At 34.7% G+C, this 20511-nt stretch overlaps 1 protein-coding gene across 12 annotated transcripts in view; it reads left to right on the top strand.

Moving 5' to 3' along the window:
- Positions 1-20511, top strand: part of atp2b2 (ATPase plasma membrane Ca2+ transporting 2) — a 160781-nt gene that overhangs the window by 55973 nt on the left and 84297 nt on the right. For 9 of the 12 annotated variants that reach the window (XM_046874859.1, XM_046874864.1, XM_046874857.1 and 6 more), the window contains exon 2: positions 1486-1661. The exons of the other annotated variants lie outside the window; for them this stretch is intronic. The gene's annotated coding sequence lies outside the window, so the exon portion shown is untranslated. The remainder of the gene's footprint in view (positions 1-1485; positions 1662-20511) is intronic. 12 annotated transcript variants of the gene reach the window in all.

Here is a 20511-nt window from a genome sequence, read left to right as displayed (position 1 = left end):
AACAAATTAGTTATGTGGCAAATGCAATTCCGCAATTTGTCGGGAGCGACATTCCAACCACGTTAAAGCGGGCGGATTACTGTATTACCACAGTTCTAAAAAGGATAATCAACGTTAAAACTTGGACTTAAGAAAGAGAGAATCATAGACCATTATACACAGGGAAACAAAACAGAACTAATTAACAACCTCACACAGAAATTATAGACATACTACTGATATGTTAAAAATGGGCGCATGGAAAATCACAAGATATAAACCCATCATACATTCTAAACCACCATGTACTAATGAAATGGTCCAGTTTAGACAGGGGACTCTTTTTATATAAATACTTTTATGTGTCTTTAGAGAACACAGTCATTTAATGCTGTTTTCCAAGCAAAACTATTGTATTTAATATTTACACGGTTGTATGAGCTTTAATATAAATTGGCAAATTGAAATGGAATTTAGCTTAGTTAGCTGTTGGTGTTTTCTAATTGACATTAACCAAAGCGTGTGGGACTAACTGCATCTTTTTATACTTCATGATAATGAATATTACATCAGAAATTGGATATCAGTCTATATTATAGTCCTATTATAGATTACATTGGCATTTTGGTCATAGTTTGGTCACATTGATAAATGATAGCGTAGTTGCTGATTAATGTTCTAAAATTTTGCTAAAATTAAAGGCAGTAAATGGCATTGCTAGTTTACAGCTGCAGGGTCCCTGATCAGATCCTGAGCTCAGGTTACTGTCTGTGTGGAGTTTCTCATGTTCCCTCTGTGTCCGTGTAGGTTTTCTTTAGGTTCTCCAGTATCCTCACATCTCCCACAAACAGGAAACTAGATTGCTTTTATTCTCTGCTCTAAATTGCCTCTAGGTATGAATAGTTGTGGTCAAATGTGTGTGTGTGTGTGTGTGTGTGTGTGTGTGTGTGTGTGTGTGTGTGTGTGTGTGGGTATATGTGCTTGGTGGCTTGATCCAAGGTATAAAAATTGTCTTATGCTTCTCGGATAGCCTGACTCTAGTGGTATGCATGATGCTGCTGTGTATTAGTTACTTGTTACCAATGTCAACGCTCTAGTGCAAAATTGAAGAAGCAAACCTCAGACACTAATCATGTCTTGAGTGATATTTGGCATTAAGGTGTCAATGCAATTTTTGACTTTTGAATGTGAGTTGCATTGTAGGACAAAAATATTGAATAGTTGAGTCACTTTATGAAAGACTCTCAATGTTTTGGCTCAGGTCTTATAGTCACTAATCATCCTGAATGAGTGGGTGTCCTTGAAAGTCCGTCTCTCCATCCGTCCCCCTCCCGACATTTAATGCAAAGTGGCATATTCCTGCTGGTATTCTGCCTCCAATTTAGGGGAATGCTTTATCATTTTGGTGGGGCGTATTATATTTGGGGTTGTGGGGGGGTTATTCGTGCTCTTGAAATATCTTTTCTTTACACATAAAATCCTACCCCAATCTTTCTCATTCTGCAGACTTGCTGTCCAGTCTGTCTTTCTCATCCCCCCATCTCTGCCTGACATGGTATGGGCTGTGTGTGCAGAGCCTCCTGCAATCGTGCTGGGCTTGTTGAGTCTGTACTGATGCTGAACAGTGATTACTCCTCTGTGTGATCGATGCCTGTTTGGATTTGACATAAATGTCAAGCTGAGTAAGTCAAACTCTATGTCTCTCTTTCACTATACATATTGTACTGGAACTGGTTTTTATCCTTTTTATAGTTCTGTCTGTGAAAGCAATTGTTTTAGTTGAGTGGTGTAAGGGAAAATGCCATGCTCTGTATCTGAATCTGTATGTATGTATGTGTGTGTGTGTGTGTGTGTGTGTGTGTGTGACATCTCTGTCTTTGTGCGGTTAGGTTTAGCACCTTGGCAGGTGGAAACAACAGTCAAGGAATGTGGCAGCTCTATTCATGCCAACTGGGCTGCACTGTCTAAAAATAATTCCCCCCTTTTGCCTTCTCGTGCTTTAATAGTTAAGTGGAGAGAGTGTGGCAAGGACAGTAGATCTTCATATGAATCACACAGTCTTGTGGACTGTCCTACAGCGAGTGTGACCAGTGTGCGAACTACACGCTCTCCGTTTCTCTCTCTTTCGAACTGGAAGCTCAAATTGCACTCCAATGTGATTTTCGCAGACCTCCCGTGTTTGTTAATGAGGGATGACAGGGACAGTTCTAGGAACAGAGGCAGTGTACGATTTTGGTGCTAGGGACAGATGGCACTGACCTCGAAATTTTCAGCTTCGATGCGACAGGCTGAGGCTGAGTAGGGGACCGTAGGTGTGTGGGATAAAAATGACAAGCTTTTGCAATACCTCTATTGATCATACATATCTGCACTCCGTGCACCGATTATTTAAAATATGAAAGTTTTTATGAAGTATGCAAAATAGTAAGTGACTAACACTATAGCAGCAATCAGTTTGTGTCAATATTAATCAAGTATTGGTTTGAAAGGCACCAAAATCCATTTTGATAATTTCCAGTTCACTTGAGATTTAGTTTCATCATCCTATACATGTCATGAAACAATGTGTGCTAGTTGACTGACACAATAATACTGACATGTGAACTTAAGCCATGTGAACATATTTTACATAAAGCATTTCTTCATCGCATCTGTGACTGTTTTGTATCAACTAGGTATTTAAATGAGGATGGTATTGGATCTTTATTAATATTGCAATATTTTAATTTGTAAGTGAAAATAATTGAATTGGTAGTTTACACATGTGATTTGAAGTGATCTTAGGATTCTGCATTGACAAATGATGGATGCCCTTCAAGGGCATATGTTTATCCATGTAGTTATATGATAAAAGTTAAGATTTATACATTAAGTAACTGATTGCTAGAATTTAGTACCCAAAACCCCAAATTATCAGGTATTAATACATTTACAAGTACATATTTAATATTTTATAATACATATTTAATACATCATGAAATAAAAAAAATAAATAAAAAAAAAAAAAAATAATAATAATAATATATATATATATATATATATATATATATATATATATATATATATATATATATATATATATATATATATATTTTACATAGGTTCTAAAAACCACCCCCAGTTTTTGTCATCTCATTTGCTAATAATTCCAAACACTAATTTAAGTGTCATAATCATGCATGAAGGACAGTAGTAACTTCCCTACTCTTTTTTAAATTTAAATTAACATCCTCCTTGGTCTTTCTCTTTTCCTTCTTACTGGTGGCTTCATCCTCAGAATTCTCCTATCAATGTACCCCATGTCCCTCCTCTGCACATGTCCAAACCATCTTAATCAGGCTTCTCTCACTTTGTCCCCAAAACGTCCTACATGTGCTATCCCTCTAATAAACTCGTTTCTAATCCTGTCCTTGTTCGTCACTCCCAATGGCAATCTCAATATCCTTAGCTCTGCTACCTCCAGCTCCACCTCCTGTCTTTTACTCAATGCCGAAGTAGATTTTCTCTTTCACTCTTATAGATACCCTTCTATCACAAATCACTCCTGCCACTTTTCTCCACCCACTCCACCTTGCCTGCACTCTTTTCTTCACTTCTCTAACACACTCTCCATTACTGTGCACTGTTGACCCCAGGTACCTACTCTCACTACAAATCACAATATCATTCGCAAACATCATAGTCCGCGTCAACCTGTCCATCACCACTGCAAACAAGAAAGGGCTCAGAGCCGATCCTTGATGCAGTTCAACCTCCACCTTGAACCATTATGTTGTTCCTACTGCACACTTCACTGCTGTCACACTGTCCTCATACATGATATATGATCTTTGAGCAAATCTTTTAATGATTTGATGGATTGCATAATTAAATCTGGGTTGCAAATGAAAAGGGTGATATATAAATTAGGAAACCAATTCAACCAAAAAATAGTACATCCAATTTATTGGTAATGTAATGGAAATTCTTGGATTTTTTTTCTTATTTATTAATTATTATTTTTTCTGTTAAAGTTTGACTGTTGTTATTGTTATAAGGGTTAGATTATGCAAATTGTACAGCCTACAAGTCCCTGTGATTTTGTTGTTACTATAGAAACAGCGACGTGTTAGAATGAGCTTATCAATATAAACCAATCATTTAGATACAGACAATTATTGTCAGAGCTTCTGTTATTGAAAACATTTTTTATCAACAACTTCTGGTTTGAAGAATTAAGCAGGGCTGTGGTTTCATTCCAGATAAAGGGATTGTATCTAACTAAAGAAATTAGTGGCTCCATATTCATTAGTTATAAATTTGCAGCCCCATTCGAGTCTGCAAAGGGTGTACTTTTATATGTGTATAGTTATAATAACAAATAAAGAAAAATAAATATATATTATATATAATATAAATATAATATTTGTAAAATAAAGAAAACAGACAGGGGGCGCTTTCTGCCATTTCTGTCATCTATCTTCACAGACACTTAAAATAAACAACCTGAATTTCAGTGAATACTTACCTCACAGACATAATAAATATATGTACATTTTTCTTTTGTGAAAGTCAATAAGTATATAAAAAAATATTTTCTGAATATGTAATCATGAAATCTAGAAGACGTACATACATACCTCAATAACTGTCTCTGTGGAAACATAGCAAAAGTTTTGTTTGTTGTCCTGATCATTTACGTAATTTAAAACACCATAAATACTTTAAAACTTTTACAAGAATATTTTGTCTTCATGCTCTATGTTGAGTATTGTTTCACTAATAATACATTTGTTTAAAGCATCCATATTTGTTCATAGAGTATTAAAAACTTGAAAAGTATTAACTTAGGTCTGATTAATCACGAGTTAACTCAGGACAGTCATGCGATAAATCGTGATTAAATATTTTAATCGATTGACAGCCCTAATTAGAACACAAGCTTATTAATTTATTCATTCTTGCATTCTTATTAGCATAAATAGTTTTGCCTTAAAAATGAAGATTGGACCATTATTAAGAGATCAGTTCTTCAATATGCTTCAGCAGACATTGATAACTTTGATGCAACATAATGACATTGATGCAACAGTAGCATTACTAGCAATACTGCATTTAGTTAGTCTTTTTAAATGCTAGCTAAATTAAATTGCTGCTAGCTATTAATTGACTATGTATGATTAAAGTATAACTACATTTAGCATGCTCAATTGATGAAATTAATATAATTTCCTTCAAAGGTTCTTAAGGATGTTTCTTTTTGTTTTGTTTTGCAACATTTTATAAAAAATGGCAGAATAGAAACCCTTCACTAAACATGGATTAAATGGCTATGTAAACAAGTGAGTGGTTACAGGCTTAAAATGTTATTTGAATGAGATTTTCGTTGGCTGTAACAGGTTGAATAGATAACGCTTGATTTAATTAAATGTAAAGTTTTATCTCTGTTGGTGCAAATCAGCTTATCAGCAGAGTTATTTCCTCTATAATTAAATAATTGGAATGAGTCTAGCATTTATGAAATCTTATTATAGTATGAAAAGAACGAAATCTGATCGCATTCGTTCAGAAAACAATAAAGCAGAGAGACTTCAGATTAACATTTATGCATATAGTTATATTTAGATAAAGTGATGTAAAATTTTCTATACTCATCTCCCATGTATCTACATTTTAGACAAGTTAACATATCAGTATAATACTACACAATATTGCTTAATTATACTAAAAATAAAACTTACCTTAAAATAAAAATCACTTGCACTACTTTGCTGCTCCTAGCACCATGCCTTCTGCTGCCTAATATATCCGACCCACTAGTAGGGCCCATGATGAAGAGATAATCAGTGTTATTCACTTCACTGGTCAACATTTTATAATGTCATGATGTTATGCCTGGTCTGAATATTTATTCTGAATAATTATTTCTATGTTTTGTTGCAGAGTTTCAGCACTGTATAGTAACATGCAGCATCAGTGTCAGGTATCCTGATGGTAACCATGTTTTCACTCAGAACCTAAATTTGGCTTTCTTTAAGAACATTGCTTTGTTTGCCAGCAAAGTTTATGTCCAGGTTATCAGGCATACTTTGTTAGTCTATTATTTATTTATTAATTTATTATTAATTTATGCAGGTTTTTTTTGTTTAACCAGCAGCTTTATATCCTCATCTCATGCTTACTGATGAACAGGCCTTTTAATTACTCCTTTTTTGTCTTTTTAGTTTATAATGATGAAGCTAAAGTAAACTCTGCTATCCTTTGCTGATTTAAATAATTGAGTTGAGCAAATTTTTTGAGCAAATATTTTTTTTTTAATAAACTTTTTTTTTTTTATAAACTTTTTTATTTTCTATTTAATAGAATGAGCTCTTCTCCAGCAGCTGCAGCTAGCACTTTACATGCTAGCTTGATAAACATCTCAGGTTACACTATAAAGCTAATGTGAAACAATACCAGGGGTTAGGAATTTGATAGTCATCATGTTATGCAGTCTAATATTCAATATTCAGCAAACTCACAGAGTGCTTTTTAAAACTTTTAATGTTATTGACTGGGCACAGCCATTAAAGTGCACATTACCTGTGTGAACTAAGTTAAATTGCAATAATATGGCACAGATATTAAAAAATGCAGAGGAATTCTGGGAAGATTGTCTGCCAGCCCGCTGGTGTACAGAGGAATTATAGGCCCCAGTGTTCAAAGCCTTTGGCATAAACACCACCTAGAGAGTTGAGAGAGGTTCACACTCAATCACATTGTGTCATGTCACATTACATCATGTTGATAACCTGTTGAAGTGTTACATGTGTTATAAACATTACAGCTGCTTGAACTAGGAACAAATAGCTTAGTGCTTAAAACATTTTAAGCAAATCAGTAAACTCTGATGACCAGATGCTTTTAAATGGATTCTAAATAATGTTACAGATTGCAGATTATATTCTAAAAATTTTATTAAATTTTGCTGGTTTACACCTAATCCTTATCTGTAATTTATTGAACTGGAGTGGGCAGAACAACAGTCTGGCCATATGATTCCTATGTGCCTTTTGAACATCCAATTCTACATTTACCGTAATTTCCGGACTATAAAGCGCACCCACTGAATTTTACAAATATTTTTATTTTTAGTCTACACCAATGAACTTTACACAGGCTTTAACAAAAGACACGTTACACACGGTGTAACGGGTTAAATATTTTGCGCTTCCTTTAGGAGCATAGCAGTATTTTGGGAATAGCCTGCCGCCGCATTTTTGGCTTGAAGTTTGTGAAACCAGGAAAAACCCAGGAAAAATTAATAAATAAGCCACTTCGTAGTTTAAGCCGCGGGGTTCAAAATGTGGGGAAAAAGTAGTGGCTTGTACTCCTTATTTGCTTTTATAATTACCTCCACGCTTCTGGGAAGATGTTTTACCAGATTTTGGCATGTGCATGTGGATATTTGTGCTCATTCTCCCCAAAGGTTTTAAATGCGGTTAAGGCTGAAGCTCTCTAGCAGTCCACTCAAGCTCTTCCACTCAACCCAGGTAAACCATATCTTCATGGAGCTCACTTCCAGGCAGTGTCATGCCGTAACAGGTTTGCATCTCCTAGTAGAAGCAAAGTAAAAAAATATATACAGCCTCCAAAAACAACAATTATGTGCTTTTAAATTTGTGGTAACATTTTGGGGAAGAAACATTTATGGCTGTGTCCCAATACTTTTTCCATATTTTGCATCATATCAGGGCTATCAGGTTTCCGCATTCATAGTTGCCTGTTTAACAAGCAGGTTTAGGAACCAGGAAAAAGTACTTATTGACTTTCACATAAGAAAAGTTAACATTTTTGGAAAAGTTTTCACATTATAAATACTGTATAGTGTATGCCTTCGAATTCCAACACCTATCACACTACACTACTCACACACAGGGGATGGTTTGACTGTCAGTAAAATGGGTTTTACTAGACAGATTAATTAGTGTGCACGGCTGACAGACAATCTTTTCTCACTTTGGAACTTGCAGGCTTGTGGAATATTTAAAAAACACTTATGAAAAAATATAAAGTTTAAAGCCCATGCCATAGTATGAGACTTGCTTCTTGCATGCCTTGTCACCTCACAGTTGAACATATAGAGAACTACACTGTTGCATGCAACTGAAGGACAGAACACCAAATCAAGTCAGTCAGTAAGTTGTTAGTTGAACACTGTGTGCTACATTAAAATATTTGTTAGAAAATTGTGTTGCCTTTTACTGCCATTAGATACAATTATTACTTATTCAAATTTAAGAGGAAATAAATACATAAAGTACCAAACTATTCAATACATTTTTTTTTTTAATTATTATTTTTTTTTTTTATGAGGAATTGTATTAGCAGTAGAGTCAGGCAAAATATAAATATGTGGACGTTATTGGAAATGTGTTCTATAAAATTTATTATTATTATAATTATTATACTGAACAAAATTATAAATGCAACACTTGTTTTTTCCCCCATTTTTTATAAGCTGAACTCAAAGATCTAAGACTTTTTCTATGTACACAAAAGGCCTATTTTTCTCAAATATTGTTCACGAAACTGTCTAAATCTGTCTTAGTGAGCACTTCTTCTTTGCCAAGAGAATCCATCCACCTGAATTTTAGAGTGGCCTTTTATTGTGGCCAGCCTGAGGCACACCTGAGCAATAATCATGCTGTCTATTAGCCATCTTGATATGCCACACCTGTGAAGTGGATGGACTCTCTCAGCAAAGTGCTCACTACCACAGATTAAGACAGATTTGTGAACAATATTTGAGACAATATCAGCTCATGAAAAATGGGGCAAAAACGAAAGTGTTGCATTTATAATTTTGTTTAGTATATTATTAGTTTTAGTTCTGTCTCTATAAGTAACCCTATAGCATTTGTAATAGTAGAATTGTCCTAACACTTTTTTGTTGTTCTGAATGATCCAAGCATATAAACATCTCTGACCTAATCATCTCTCTGTATGCACTAAAACACTGCACTGAATTGAAATAGAGCAAAAACTCTGCAGTGACCTCGAAAGAATTATTTTTAAGTGTTCTTTTGTGACCTCAAATTCTTTCCATGACCTTGAAAGAGCACTTTCCTTACTCTCTCTTCTTTACTGAGATTGTGTCCATATAAAATGATAAATCAATGTGTTTATATATTGCAGTGAATGGAAAGAAAAAAAAAAAAAAAAATATATATATATATATATATATATATATATATATATATATATATATATATATATACACACATACAGTGGTACCTTGACCTACGAGTTTAATTTGTTACGTGCCCAAGCTCGTATCTCAATTTGCACACACATCAAATCAATTTTCCCCATTGAAAATACTTAAAATAGCATTAATCCGTTCGAACCCTCAAAATGCCACCCCGTTTTTATGTTTCATGTTAATAAATTTCCCCACTGTGGGACGAATAAAGGTATATCTTATCTTAAGGTATATCTTAAATTAGGAAAATACATTTCAAAATAACAATTCTTCTATAAAAACATAATAGAAAGAGTATGAAAAGATAATATAAGGTTTTATTCAATGTATTTACCTTGATGAGACGACATGAGCTAATGAAACCGCTGGCGGAGGGGGGCTAGAGGCGATAAGCGGAGGAGGAGGGAAAACCTGATTTTTTACTATCACTACGTATCCCTAAAATTGTAATTTTTTACTTTTTTAAGCTTCTTTGCTTATCTTAATTTTCGTCACAATCTTCGCTTTCTGGCTTGGCTTCGCCACCTAGCAGCGGCGTCTCGAGCTCGTACCTACATTTTTTGCTCGCGTAACAAAGTGACCGATCGTACCTCGGAAAACTCGTACATTAATGCACTCGTAGGTCAAGTATACTGTATATATATATATATATATATATATATATATATATATATATATATATATATATATATATTTTAAAGTTTATGTCTACATAGTTGATCCACATAGCTGGTCACGATCCGCCTCTCTTTGCAACTGAGCGACTGTAAATATTGCTTTACTATGCAATATGTTCATCTAAGAGAGTTGAGCAGGGTGAGAGAAGCTGCTGTTCTAATCAGAAGTCAACTGCAGTTCATTCTGCTATTTTTGGAAAAACAATATGGTATGCAAAGCTGTGTTTCTGCAGTCAAAACCAGATTCAGTAGTTTATATAAACATTCAGGAGTGAACAGCATACCATATAGTTTTTAGTAATTAATTACATTTTGCAGTATAGATGCATTCAGAAGTGTACAGCTGCATTTAGTAGTAAGCAACTGCATTCATGTTTACGGCTGCTTTTTTCAGTAGTGTACAGCTGCATTCTATAGTGAGCAGCTAAATTCTTAATTGTGCAGGTGTGTTCTTTAATTGATGATTGCATTCAGTAGTGTACAGCAGCATTTATTAATGCACATCTGCATTCAGTAGTGTACAGCTGCATTGTATTAGCAAACTGCATCTTCAATTACAACATATTCTTCATTAATTAAACAGCTTCATGGTGTAAAACTACATTAGGTAGTCAACATAAGGTTTATTTATAAACAATTAAGTGATCTTAATACAGTAACTGTAATATACTTTGATAATGTGCAGCTATATTTAGTACAATTTAATTCAGTTATGTATGACCAAATTTTCTTAGTATACCTCTTTATTTAGTAGTGGTCATCTGTATCCTGTAGTGAAATACTTCAGTAGTATACATGAACATTATATATTTAAATTATGCTGTCCTCATATCAAAACAGCAGCAAAATAATGGTACGGGTATTAGGTTAGAAGCTTAGGATTTATTGGTTGCGTTGTGGCAAAACATTAGAGATAACAGAGACAGCTGTAGGTCACATCTTTACATAATAGTGTGATGGCTTCTGTTAATTCTCATATTGTCTGAGCCCCATGCTGGCATTGCCTTTTGAAAAGTTGTGTTAAAATGATTTACATCAGTCTTATTGCAAAGTTGGCATTTTGGTTCTGATTTCTGTGCTTTATTATAATGCTGTAGCGCCTAAATACACTTATAGTTTTGTCCCAAATTACATCATATTTGAACTGCATTCTTTGACATTATGAAGGTGGACTTAAGTTGCATTAAGTTGTCTTTAGAGCAGTTCTTTTAGTGCATTCGATATTATATCATTGTTGTAAAACTAGACAAGATCCAGTGATCCTTTCGTGACAATTTCAGTACCTAGATGTGTCTGCTCTGATTAAGACATTTTAGGAATTCCTGGAGTTTACATAGAATAGTAGCAAGTGTTTTTTCCACATACCCAAGGAATTCGTCTCGGTGATAGACGCTTCTTGTGCACCGAATATAACAAATAATTATAATAAAAAGAAAGAAAGAAAAAAGTATGCGGAATATATTTCATATACAACACGTGCAACTGTGATGCAAAGAAATTGTGACAGCATATTCAATGTAATAAACAATACAAAAGAGTAGAAAGGTCTATGTACAGTATACTGTATTGCACAAGTACAGAACCTGAATATGTTCACTTATTGTATTTTCAAGTACTATCATACTTATTAATATTATGATTTTAGATATCAGAACATAATTTAAATCACCTGGTCCTTATCAGTTGGTATGCAGCATCTTTATGTCACTATGTCATAAACTTGTAAACTTTTTCGCCAAAAGTGGTACTGGGCATTATGGCCAAAAATCTCCACTTTGGTTTTCTATGTGCTAATAACATTGTTCCAGAAGTCTTGTGGTTTGTTTAGATGTAACTAGCTTTGTTCTTCATAGCAAGTAGATGCTTTCTCCTTTTCTATGGTTTGTTTGGCAACTCTTCCATTCTTGGAAGGGTTATAAGGCCATTGTTTGGCAACCCTTCCAAACAAACCATGCTTGTTCAGTCTGTTTGTAATTGTACTGTCATGAACTTTAACATTTAAAGTCTGAGATGTAACTCTTGGGTTGTTTGCACATTTTCTGAACATTACACGGTCTGACATTGGGGTGACTTTGCTGGCAGGTCCATTCTTAGAAAGATTGGCAACTGCTTTGAATCTTTTCCACTTGTGAATAATATTCCTGACTGTAGAATGATGAGTTTTAAATTGTGTGGAAATAGCCTTATAACCCTTTTTAGATTGTTGTTCAAAAGAGTTTATTCTCTAAGATCATTACTGATGTATTTCCTCTTCCTATGTCATGTGTTGTTCATCTGAGCTTTGATTTACCTACTTAAAGTCTTAAACTTGATTTTTATTATGTCCTGATATGTAAAACTATAGAATTCAGAGAGGGTGTTCCTTTTTTCCACAGGACTGTATAATATACAGTATATTAAGTAGAAAAGAATGCCTGAATACCAAAACAGTGATTGTGCATATAAAAATGTCTTTTAAAAGGTTGATGGACTGAATGTAAGTAAAACAAAGAGACAGAGAGAGAGAGAGAAAAAGAGAGAGATTGATGTAAGTGTTGATCTAAATGTGGCTTAGCTCTGTTTTGTACATAATGTTTTTTTTGCCATTTGAACAAATATATAACATTAAAAAAAATATATAGCTAACTATGGTTTGTGTATTTTAAGCATCATAGAGCTTTTATAATTTATCCTGAAAATATGAGTGGCTATATGGATCCTAACTATAACTATACTATACACATGTACATTGCTATAAACATAAGTTTCATCAACTTTATGCACATAATGCTGGAAATTAATTTAAGTAAAAATAAAATAAAAACAAGTTTGTAAACTTTTCTGCTAGCTTTTGAAATTGTATAACATAATGATGCCCCATCCTGCAAAGCTTGTTATCGTGTAGATTTTTGCTTTGTCTGTAAAAACTTTGCAAGCTCAAAAAACGCTGCAACGACATAAACTACAGCTCTGCTGTGCTAATAATATTGACCAGTTTCTTATCACTGTTCTGCTCAGCAAACCCCCACAGTGAAATGACAAGACGCTGCCTCTTTAGTTTTAATTTCTAGTATTCCATAAATAAATTTAATTCCTGCAATTTTGGTTCATTGATGTGTTTTGGCTTATTGTTAGACAGGAAAGTAATAAGTGACATAGTGACATATAGCTAATTAGTGACATATAGCTAATGGAGACTTTTTGACAGCGGTCAAGTATTGTGCATTTTCCATTTACTACATCAGCAAACATTTAATCATTGAAACATGTTGTTCTTAAAATGAAAACCTGACTACTGACTAGAAAGATACAACACACTGGGCCAGCACAGAACTCTGTTCTTTTGAAAACCAAGCCCACTCACGATCAGCACACAAGTGTGTTGTGCTCATTTCAAAGTCAGCTTTGTAAGAAACACTTAGTCATGTGTGGGACTAAGATGCTTAATTCTTTTGTGCAGAAAATGGCCACTTTTCATGCTGCCTTTCTGTTTGAGTAATACAATGTTGATTTCGCTGTCAAAGGATCCGATTCTGACGAGCTGAAAATCCAAGATTTCTGTCAAGTCGATTTGGGAAATAAAATTCATAGATGGGGATGAAAATAAATAAAATGCCGATTCAAATAAAAACTTTAAAAGTGTCGCATAAATGGGAATTTTATTAAAACATTCCAGAGGAAATTGTAACACGAATAGGTATAAAGAAAATTAACCCGTTTTTTCTTTAAAACTAGAATGCTTTAAAACAAATAAAATCATTTAAACAAAGAAAAATATTCTCTTCAAATACTATATTAATGTTTAGTAGAAGGTATATAATTATGTATAAATAAATAGAATCAATCAATTACGAGTCTCTATCTACAATCCAACCCAAATCCAATTTCAAACTTTTCTATTTGTTGCAGGATTGGATTTTCTTTTGTCCTATATCCTAAAATGACATCTCCAGTTTTTACCCATTGGTAGCAAAAGTGCCAGTAATTCTGAAGCTTACTGTTCAGAAGGCTTGTGAGAAAGATACCACTTTAATCACATTAGGCCACGCACTTTGTATCTCTACACTCACTTATTTTCTAGGTATAGAATTACAGACTATAGTCCATCTGTTGCTCTGCACATGTCCACTTCTGTCTCCTTTGTTCATGAACAGAACAAAACTGTCACTGCTTCACAACCGGCTTGCAATAGCAACATCTGTCATCGCTGATGTTATCTGAGCAACTTGGTGTATGCACATATTTTAGCATGTGTTCAGCTGATTATGTCGCTTCTACAATAAAAACTTTGGTTATTGCTTATATGCAAATAGTATGATTTAAAAAGTAAAAACTAAACTAAAAAAACTAAAAGTAAATAATACTAAATTAAATAATGGCATAAAAGTAAAAAAAAAAAAATTTGATTGCATTTAGCTGATCCTAAATAAGTCAAACAAAAAACAAAACAAAACATAATTTTTTTCTTTCTTGTGGATATATTTGTGGGGATTTTAGTGTGCTGATTTTTACTAAGCTGATGTGCCCCAATGTGCCACCCAGTTCCATGTTCTTCCTGGTTGGAACGCAATATGCCCTAAGAAGTTTCACAGTCACAGTGTATATGATTGTGCAGTTACCTCATCACTTCAACATACAGATTAAAATATAGTCCATTCTTTTTTCTTACCAGATCCAGTCCCTTACTCCAGGCATTTGTTGCCAGACTCATGTCTTTTGTGCCTGGCTGAGATTTCACTCCTGCTGTAAACATGTTACAGTGCTACCTTTCTTAACAATCTGAACATGTTCTAAAAGTAACATACCTAAAGTAAAAGTAAAATCACAGATTTTAAAAACTACTTTAAAAAGTAGAAGTACATAAAAATAAAAAACGTACCGTATTTTACGGACTATAAGCCGCTACTTTTTTTTCCACGTTTTGAACCCCGCGGCTTAAACAACAAAGCGGCTAATTTATGGATTTTTACTGAGTTTTTCCCGGTTTCACAAACTTCAAGCCAAAAAACTGAGCGACATAACATTAGACCAATGAAATTTCCGAACGGAAATGAAAAAACGCGCCTCACCTGTGTTCTGAGCTGCACGGCAAAGAAATCATATAAGCACAGACAGGTTTCCAATACTTGGCTTTTTTATTTTTCTTGGCAACAGCGTTACGGGTTAGTCAAAGAAATTTAGAAATGAGCATCAGAAAATAATAAGGACATATTCCTCGGTCTTGCACACATGCAGTAATACCAGAAAAATGCGGCGGCAGCCTATTCCCAAAATGCCGCTCTGCTCTTAAAGGAGCCACAACATATTTCACCCGTTACACTGTGTGTACACTGTCTTTTGTTAAAGCCTGTGTAAAGTTCATTAGTTTCGGTGTAGGCTTATAGACAGGTGCGGCTTATTTATGTTCAAAATAAAAATCTTTGTCAAATTCAGAGGGTGCGGCTTATATATGGGTGCGCTTTATAGTCCGGAAATTACGGTACTTAATTACTGTAACGCGAGTAAATGTAATTCATTATTTTTCACCTCTAATAAAACGAATAGGGCGGACACAACATTAGCTTATTTTAATGCACTGGGCTACTGGTTTTGCTACTTGTCTAATCTTAAACACAGAAACGCATTGAAGGGAGAGGCACTAGTCATATTCTTGAGATGACACAAAGTATTCTTGCAGAATCTGGTTTATGATTCACCATAGCCAATTTGAAAAAAAACAAAAATCAGGAGCCTCCCGACAAATGCAAAGGAGTGAATTATTCACTTCCTTGATATAGACATAAAAAGATCCATTTTTGCCCAATGATAAAACAGGGAATTTTTCCTTGCCACAGTTACTTGCTCATCAGGGACAAAATTACAATTATAAAGAACAATCTTATTCATTATTTATTACCGCATTACCTGTGTAATGGAGACAATGTCCATTGTTAAGTTTGTATTTTTATTGTTATATACAAATAAAGATGAATTAAATTTGAATTGAATATATTAATCTTTGAATGAATTGAAAATCTAAAACTGTAAAATAGTAAAACTATTATAAGTACCTCTATCATATTGGTCAAGCTTTCTCTATTTTTTGTTCGGGAGAGGTCACTTGAGGGAACATTGTTTGTATAGTTTTTAGGCGTTGTAAGGGTTCCCCCTATTCTCTTTAAGAGACAGGCCTTTCACAGACCTTGACATTGAAAGGCAGGATGCATTAAGGTTTCAGTGGCAACAAAAGTGTGAGATAATCTCCAACTAAAGGCCTGCCACTCCTTAAACTCTCCACTCTCGCTACACACAAAAGCTTGAGTGCAGGGAAGAAAAGGCATCATGGCTGCAATCTTCTTCCCCCTTCACACCAACATGACTTCAGGCAGAGGTCCTTTGGGTAGAAGTTTAAAAAAAAGTTGCTTTTTTGTAGAATCGCTCAGTGTGGTTCACTCAGTATACAACAGCCATTTGATGTCATACAGTGACCAAGGAATCAACTATGTACCAACTGGAAGCCCTGGCTAGTTATAACAATGAAAACCGATTGCAAGCAATTCGGGTTAGGTATTTGCGATTCAGAAATAATACAAGACATTTAGTTACAATGGGTTTCATTAATCAAGCTGGCTATAAACAGAATTATTTTCAAAAGGTTCCAACGGGCAAAATACAAGGTATTTCGTATTAATGAAAATCAGGGGGAAAAGGTTTGTATCTGCTTTGTGCTCATAAGTGTTAATCTACTCTACTAGAAAATAAAATAATGTAAATTATAGCCATAGATTGTTTTGACTATGAGTTACTGCACTTTTATACTGTATATGGGTTATGCAGTCAGGTTTAAACCATGTATATATTTCAGTTACAACTTCCACTTTAATTAAGGAAGTATTACATATGAAAACCAAGCCAACAGTCATTCAATTAAAAATGCTACTATACTAGATGAGGATGTGCTGCAGTGATTTATAACTATAAGTCAAGCATTTCATTTAGTTTTGTTTGCCACGGCATCTTTATTTAATGTTTTGCAACACTGACCAATAAGTGTCTGATCTGTTATGTCTCGAGCTGCAGTGCGCCACATACTCCCTAGTGTGCTGCATGACTTCCTATGACGCCCTTCTGTTTTTTCAACACAGCATCGAGGAGGATGCACTAGTGTGAGAGAAACTTTCCGACTGAAAGTAACTGTACAGTAAATATATACTCTATTATAATGTCAACTCATTATCAGAATAAAACCATTTCAAAATTTGCATTAATCAAAGGGACCTTTTTTTGCAAAAGTACTGTTTTGTCATTTGGACTTTTTGTGCAATGTGGTTGGTCATTTTTGAGTGATATGCATATAACACTGTACACCCATAAGCATACATACACATGTAATTAGCTACTGAATCATGCTCAGAATTGTGCCATTATGTACCAAGCATATAATTAATAGAATTAACAAAATGACTAGCAAAACCAACTCAATACCAGACTTGACTAAATTCATTGGCACTGAAGAGAAGTATTAGCTGATATAATCAAAATCAGAAAAGGAGCTTAATTGGGACTTTTATATAATGAGCAGCAATGAGGCAGCTATGGCAACTAGAACCAAATTTCTGTTCATGTCGTAACCATGCCACCAATATCCTTAAGCAACCATTTTAATGCTATAGTAGAATGAAGTGCGTCACAGTCTTTTTCAGCTTAAAAATCTTTTAGAAAGCAACGTAACATTTGCTTTTTGCATTTAGAAGCTAATGGGGAAGAGTGCTGTGCTGTTCTGTTGTATGAACAAATCTGTTGACCTACATTGACTCGTTCCCATTCTTTTTCAACTTTTGGAAAATTTTGTGCTTAACATATCAGTTGCTCAAACTAGAAAATGCACCATTTTAAAGAAAACATAAGGTAATTAAAAAATTTATGGCCAAAACACATCTTGAAAAAGATGATGCAACAGATGGAAAAGTTAGACTTACTTAACAGAAACAGCTTGAGGAACATTTTCCAACTAATTTGGTTCATTGGTAACAGGTAAATAATATGATTGGGTATAAAAATAGTATCTTAGAGAAGCAGAGTCTCTCAGAAATAAAGAGGTAGAGATTCATCAATCTGCGAAAAGCGGTGTCTACAAATTGTGGAAAGATTTCAGAATACTGTTTTTCATTATACAATTGCAAATACTTTAAAATTCTCAACATTTACAGTACATAATATCATCAAGAGATTCTGAGAATCTGGAGAAATCTCTGTGCACTAGGGCCAAGAGTAAACATCAATATGCTCTGAACTGGACTGCCTGCAGTCCAGACCTTTTACCAACTGAAAACATTTGGCAAATCATGATCCAAAAAATACAACAAAGAAGACCCAGGACTGTTGACGAACTAGAATCCTGTGTCATGCATAAGTTGAACGACATTCCTCTCCCAAAACTACAGCAACTTGTCTCCTTAGTTTCCATATGTATATAAGCTGTTGTTAAAAGAAGATGGGATGCTACACAATGGTAAACATTGCTCTGTTTAAACCTTTTTTTGATGTTGGCCATTAAATTCAGAATTACCTTATTTTTTCCTTAAAATTGTACATTTCCTAAGTTTAAACATAGAATGTATTTTATATTCTATTGAGAATATTCCATTGCATTCTGTTTTATTTACATTTTAATGTTCTACCATTTTTTTGGAATTGGGGTTTTATTTTTTTTTATAAAAAAAATCCCATTAGGGGTCGCCACAGCGGATCATCCATATTGATGTTCCGCATATTCGATTTGGCACGTTTTACGCTGGATGCTCTTCCTAACGCAACCCTCCCCATTCATCCGGGCTTGGGACCGGCAATAAGAGTGCACTGGCTTGTGCAACCCTAATGGCTGGGGTTGGTTCCCTGACCGGGAATCGAACCCACCGCAGCATTGAGAGCGCCGCATCCTAACCACTACATTTTATCTTATATATATCTAACATGCTTTTTTATTGCATCCCCCTTATGCCCTGCACCTTTGGTTACAAATAGAATGAATCTAAAATTTGAGCATAATTTGAACCACTGAAAGTGAAATCTTTTGTAACATTTCAGAGGAACATTTTAAGCAAAATGGTTCCTCCATTTTAAGTCTGTGAAATGTGTCAAGTCAAAAAGAACAAAAAAAAAAAAAAATGAGCCCACGTCTATAATTAAGATGGCTGCACATGGTGTGAGATATATAGAGAGAAATGATGTGAAAAGGCACTAAGTACGATTTAAAAAAGAAAATAAGAGAAGCACAAGAGAAAGGAGTGAAAAAAGCTTTCTGTGAGTTAATGACATAAATGTGGTAATTATGAGCAGTAATGTAGCTTGGTGCATCAATCTAAAAATGCAAGATGCTTATTCCTTGTGACCTGAATTAACATTTGGTCATTTAGCCTGAGGCTGACACTCGCAGACTTTATTTTTTTACCACATTATGCATTGATGCGACCACAAAGTAATATTTATATCTTACTGTATTGCACTTAATGAAGCACTGAAGCAGCGCAATTTCATTCTCAATTAAGATAGTAGCAAGGGCACTTATCTATGTTTTATGTTGCTGAGTTGAACTTGGAACAGGAAATACCAGAACAAAACTGCTTTATGTATTATTAAAACTCTGGTGAGGTCGTTAGCATGCTTTATCTGCTGTGAAAATGCACATATTATACTGATATGGATTTCTCTTTAAGACTCACAAATCTGTTTTGAATCTCTTTGACCCAGACAGTCAATACAATACAGACAATATTGAAATAAATAAAGACATTTAATCATGCATAAAGGTAAAACACAGTGCTGCAGTGGCTAGCATTCCCTGTTTGATTTTGAGCTTGTGTTACTATCTGTGAGGATTCATGCATATTCACCCCTGTGTAGTTATAGATTTCCTCTGGGTTCTAAGGTTTCCTTCCACTAGTAGGTGAATTGGCTTTGCAAAATTTTCCCTCAGGGTGTATAAGTGTGAATGTGTACCTCTATCTGCACAATCATATTGCAGGAGCACATTTAGAGATAAATCATACATTAGATTAGAAAAATCTGCTTTTTGATACTTGGAATGTGATGGGAATGGGTGCTGATTTGAGTAATTCTGATTCCCTTTGATTTTCAGAGAAAACATCCAGTTAGCTGGCAGCTGAGGAAGGTTAAAGGGGAATGGCCAGGTTTTAGCTGACAGGAAGCGCTATCACCTATTTTTCCTCTCGCGCCGAGTGCAGTTTGCAATTACACAAACAAATCAAAGCGGTGAACTAAAACCAGGTGAGAGTAATCTTGACACACAGGGGAAACAATCAATGACAATACCTGAGAGGAGACAGGACACAAATCCGAACAAAGCACACGTGGCAACGTAAACAAACGCACAACAACATGGAAGAATGTGTCATATCTCTGTGTGCAGAGATGCTTAGCATGCATTACCGACTACAGCGCTATAACGCACTCTCCCATGTTGTTATGTGTGTGTTTACGTTGCCACGTGTGTTTTGTTTTAATTTATGTCTTGTCGGACTTGTGTCCTGTCTCCTCTCAGGTATTGTCAATGATTGTTTCCCTAGTGTTTTCTAATTACTCTCACCTGGTTTCAGTTCACCCCTTTGATTTGTTTGTGTATTTGAATTCCTGATAATGATTTACATTTGTACT

Source organism: Silurus meridionalis, chromosome 19, assembly GCF_014805685.1.
Source record: "Silurus meridionalis isolate SWU-2019-XX chromosome 19, ASM1480568v1, whole genome shotgun sequence".
In the NCBI taxonomy this organism is placed as follows: Eukaryota; Metazoa; Chordata; class Actinopteri; order Siluriformes; family Siluridae; genus Silurus; species Silurus meridionalis.
Note: the sequence above shows the minus strand (reverse complement) of the source record. Positions and strands in the feature narration are given on the sequence as shown.